The following is a 5,650-nucleotide window of genomic DNA, read 5'->3' on the forward strand; positions in this document are numbered from 1 at the left end:
GAAGGTCAAGGTAAGAGAAAATAATGGATGCGGGTGTTGCGCCCTTTGAATGTTCCATCATGTTGTCATGTTTCTTTCCTCTGGTCTTGTATTTCGCTTTCATATAATCTTCATTCCCTTATGTTTCTCCTCCTTTTTTTCCTTGTCTCCTGAGTCATTCATGTGCATGTGCTTAGATTCATGTTGTCCTTTTCTATGTCTTTATTTTTCATTTTGTATATATTTCATGCCAACGGCCATACCACGTTGAGTACACCGCTTCCCGTCCGATCAGCGAAGTTAAGCAACGTTGGGTCTGGTTAATACTTGGATGGGTGACCGCCTGGGAACACCAGATGCTGTTGGCATCCCTACGTGTCAAGTGGGGTTGGTGGAGGATTAGTGCCCCTCCCTGTAAAACAATTAACTCTAAGCCCTTGGCCACCCCATTTGGGATACATGGCGTCTGGCAATGAATGAATGATGAATATATTTCATTCTTTGGTCCTTTCCTTGTTTCTTCTCTATTTTTCATCTCCCTTTACCTTCCCATTTTCCCTTTTTGCCAGCTTCTCTCTCTCTCTCTCTCTCTCTCTCTCATCACTGTATAATTTCGTTATATATTATCTGTCAATGTCCTGCCCCATCTCCTCCTAGCACACGTTATTATTATTTTTTTTATTTAATTTCTCCTCATCTCTTAAGCGTCTCTCATCCCTCCCATTCTTTTCTAAATAAGTATTTTTTTTCCCCCTTTTCCCATCCCTTTCCATTCTCTTCCCTTTCTTTACATACCTTTTTTCTCTAGTTTCCCAATCTCCTTCTCTCCATCCTTTTTCGTTCGTCTTCCTATTTTCCCCCGTCACTCTGGCTTTCTCTCCCTTGCCCGTATCGTTCTGGTCAAATAGCTTAAGTAGATTCACTTCAGGCAGATTCTTGGTATTTAAAAAATCGAAATGCATGAGAATGTCCAGTCAATTAAACCTTTATTGTGCGAACGATCCAGGAAACAATTTTTAGATACAACATACCTGAGTTCATAATATAATCAAATAACTTAATAAGCAATGACCAGCACGGTTTTTGATGCGGTAGCCATGTATAAACAACGATATATAGATTTATATTAACCTGTTCAGTACTAATGACTGAACGAAGTCACTCGATTTTATCTTGCAGGACTTTCAGCAAGTTTTTGATAAGCTGCCGCACAGCAGTCTTGTAAACATCAGTACTAGTGATAGGAATGGACGGAAAGGTATTTATATGGATATGTAGCTGGTTTAGAAACAAAAAGCCTCGCATGGTAACTGATGGCGTTGAGTCATTCTGAATACATGTAACAAATGGCGCACCCTAGGGATCGGTATTAGCACCAGTAATTTTTATTATATACTTTAATGATACTAACGCTGGAATAAACAGCTTCATCTACTAACTCTCTGATCACTCCAAAATTTGAAACGCGGTCTTACCTGAAGGAGACAGAATAATTTTTAAAAATGACCAAAATAAAAATATCTAAGTGCTCAGACAAATTCCAAGTGTCTTTCAGTTTTAGCAAGTTTCAGATTTTGCAAATGAGTACAAAGGAAAGCAAACGGCAAGAGACCTGTTGATCCTTTCGCGGCTGTTTGGGATAGGGATAGGACAAAACTAATCAGTCAGCTAGAGACAAGGATAGAAAAGCAGAAAGGCTCCCCCCCTCCACCCACCAAACCCTCCAGCCGAAGCCGGCAGGAAATAGTGAGAAGGACCACCATGCAGCACAGAAAAACTGTCATGGAAATTTCATAGGAGAGAGAGAAAGGAAATTTATTCAACATTAACTATCTGAAAGGGAGAGTAACATTAAGTCAGCAGTATTTATCTATGTTCGTCAGCAGTTGTCCCTTCCAGGCTCTGAAAAAGAAAGAAAAAATAATAACAGCCCGACATGAAAAACAAAAAGTATAAATATGAGATCATGGACACTTAGCAGATCTTCCCAGGTCAAAGACTTAGCCATGCTCATTACCTATACCCTTAACTCATCAAGCCAATTTGTAGCCGTAGCAAATAAAGCAGAAGAAGCGGTGAGCGTACTAAAATGAAATAATTTATGTACAGTATAGGAGGAGGAGATTTAGTAATTTCGTTTGTCCACATTTCTCTTTCTTCAGTCATCTTGTGTTTTGCACTTTTCCCATTCATTTTTCCTTCTTTCACACGTTCATACAATGTTCACAGATAGTGACAGAGAACTATCAGTCACGACCGTACTTGGACTAAGTGTCGGTTTGTGCGCTTCTTTGGCGCGATTTCAGGAATGATTGGGCGCCAGCAGCACCCACCAACATCGCAACCGTGCTCGGATGTTTCGGCCACGGACGTTTGGGCCATGGACGTTTGAGCCATGGGCCACCACCCTAGGACGTTTCGACCACGGAAGGTAGGACATAGGTTAGGTTAGGTTAGGTTAGGTTAGGTAAGGTTCACAACTCTTTACACTTCAAAACGTCCTAGGTCGGTGGCCCGTGGCTCAAAAGTCCGTGGCCGTAACGTCCTACACTCCCTGGCAACACTGGACTCTGTATAATAAAACTACAAGCTGAACAAACAGTAACCTACCGTCCTTCCGTAATATAAACGCTTTCATCAATGAATGTATTTTTGTAGCACTCAAAACACTTATGCTTTATCAGATAATTATATTAGTTTGAAAGAGGCATGAACAATGGTAGTTTACCTGTAAACAGGTTATATATAAATCCCCCTTCCCCGATAGTGGAGTTAGATCGAATCGGTTTGATAATATTTTCTTGAACTTGATACATTTAGATCGTATCAATAATGAACAACTGATGCTATCACATTAAAGGGTATGAATATTAAATTCACATACGACAGATAGTGAGAGCTGATGTGGTAATACATAAACAATGATTTATGTAAGTGAAGTGTTTATATACCCCACTAAAGCATACTAACTTACCAATACTGCATTATTCATGAAATCATGGGTATTTTTTTATTTACTTTTTTTAAGCAATATTTCATTATATACTGGATTATTTTTTGCCATATTAAAGCGATAATTGGGCAGGGAGCGACTTTTTTTTTTTTTTAGAGGCTGGTTGATTGGCTTTGAACACCGTGTCCGAATGCGTGCTTCGGTCTGAGGTTTCAATCCCGAATTACTCAGTCTCGGATGGTCTGCGATGAATCCAGCGATCTGAATATTGCTAAACCCTGGGCTATAATCCGGGCTCGGACAATCATCAGATCTGGGGTTTGAACCAGCCTCAAACTCGAGGATTAAACCGTCGTCCTCAGTTCTGGCCAGGAGTTCCATCCGACGGAGGATTGGGGTTTATCGCTCAACGAATGCGACCCAGAGAGAGAGAGAGAGAGAGAGAGAGAGAGAGCAGCCTAGCCCCTGGAAACGCCTCATTGCTGAATGAATTTGTCTTCAGATGTCAAGAACACCCTGGACACTACGCCATGGAGTGGAGGAGGTAACAGGCGATCAGTTTAATGCCTTGAGCAGGTTCACTGATTTCAGCCAAAGGACGTGCAAGGAAACTATGAGTAGTTCCTTTAATATTTATTTTGCAGCGTGATGGACTCTACATGGCAAATTGCACCATAAATACATGTGTGTGTGTGTGTGTGTGTGTGTGTGTGTGTGTTTAACATCCCATCCTGCTGACTTATACCCTCTATATGTCACTCAGGATACACAAACCACACAGCACACACAAAACATTATTACAGTTTATTAATGTATTTATCACTACTGCAGTGAGTTTGTTCTAACCTGTCAAAGATCCCTTATCCGTTTCTGCTCAGTTGATGGTCGGATGTAGCCAGACTATAGTGTTGATCTGATCAGCAACCAGGGAGATTTCATCCCAACATCATAATCAAGGTTCATCAGTTAGGCAAAATGACTTAGTAATCAATTTTTATGGATGTTTCAGTCCCGTCGGATGAAAACAAGCTCACTACGTCCACTTTTAACCCCATCAGCTCCAGAACGCCCGTTACTCTTTTTTTTCATTTTTTTATTTTTTTATCTGAGATTATATTTATTTCAGTTATAATTATTTTTTTGTTCCTGCTGCTGCCAGACGATTTCTGCTAGCTTAATAAATCAGCCGCTCATTGCACAGTGCAGGAGTGAATGAAGGCTGCATCAAACTCTTCCCGTTGGAAAAGTCTCTGCTTAGCTGAATAGTCATGTGCAGACAGTAAGAATACTATGGTAAAAACATTATGGTACTAAACAACTTACCGGTAACCCCTTCCACACAGAGACCTGTTTATTTTTTCTTGTTTTTATTCTTGCTGCCTCCAGATTCTTGGTTTTAGAATATATTATTGAAGTGGTCAAGAAGAGGCTTTATCTAACCCTTTCGTCCAAAAAGTCGCAGCTAAATGGCTTGGATGTAGCAAGCCTAAAATGGAAAAGACGCCGTGGTACTGAAGGGATTAGTGTTGTGAAGGTGATGCCAAAGCTGGTAAACACAGGAGCGGGAGACACATCCGCTCACTTATCAACAAACTCCCTTCACATATCACCAACATGCACCGTCCTGGACAATACTCTCTGGTTTGTCCTTCAGTCTAGGCAATTTTCAATTTCTTCAAAATATCTTTACTGCATGAACTTTTCTCGTCCAATCTTGGTCTCGTTTTGATTAACAGGAAGATCATTGAGAACCCATTATTCCGATACAATTAAATCCAGCAATAGTATTTACCTCAACGGTACACCATCAAAAATACATTTTCAGTCAGGTGAACATGTACAGTCCCCTGCATAGGTTCTGTTCCTCCTCCTGACCCTCAGTATCCCATAATATCATATTGGTTTGGTTAAAGTTGCGTGTAGTCAGAATTATCTGTTTGGATAAATAAACAGATGCTTGCAACTAACTGTTTCTTTTAACTACTCTAATATAATGCGATGACCTACTAATGGAAAGGAGGGAGAACGGAACTTCTGCAGGGGACTGTACATTCCATATAAAAATTATCTTCCATTAGGTGAGCATGAACACTCCATCACAAAAAGTATTTCCAACCACGTGAACATGATAACTTGATTAAAGAAAAAAGCTAGAGCCAAACAGATGTACATGAAAACTTGATCAAAAACCTATCATGAAAGTGGCTAATCTGTATACTTGATTAAAAATCATTTGCAACCAAGTGATCTGGGGTTGCAAAATGAGCGTTCCTGCCGTTTGTTTTTTTTTCGTAAGGGAAATGTTTCTGATTGGATAGTGTATTTCAGATGTATCAAAGTCCCACCTCTATGATGAACTGATAAAAACAGCAGGTATAGACATCCATGAGAAGTTACTAAACATTACAGCAGACGTACACATTAATAAGAAGTTACTGATATTAACAGCAGACATACACATTAAAGAGATGTTGCTAATAACAGCTGGTATATACGTTAATAAGAAGTTACTGATAATAACAGCAGGCATACACATTACTAAAATGTTGCTGAAAACAACAGCAGACACATAAATTAATAAGAAGTTATTTAGCTTACTGATAACATCAGGCATACACATTAATATGTTGCTGATAATAACAGTAATAATAACAATAATGAGTTACTGAAGAAAAATTTCAAATGCTTCGTCAACCGTTTCACAATGTTGGGAGGGAA

At 39.6% G+C, this 5,650-nt stretch overlaps 1 non-coding gene across 1 annotated transcript; it reads left to right on the top strand.

The window, feature by feature from the left end:
- Window positions 1-228: 228 nt before the first annotated feature.
- Window positions 229-347, top strand: LOC145403143 (5S ribosomal RNA). Its single transcript, XR_013897936.1, has one exon. It is a non-coding gene; the product is annotated as a 5S ribosomal RNA (ribosomal RNA).
- Window positions 348-5,650: the final 5,303 nt, after the last annotated feature.

The sequence above is a fragment of the Coenobita brevimanus genome, chromosome 6, assembly GCF_032717465.1.
Source record: "Coenobita brevimanus isolate Jiangsu-jjx chromosome 6, ASM3271746v2, whole genome shotgun sequence".
NCBI lineage: Eukaryota > Metazoa > Arthropoda > Malacostraca > Decapoda > Coenobitidae > Coenobita > Coenobita brevimanus.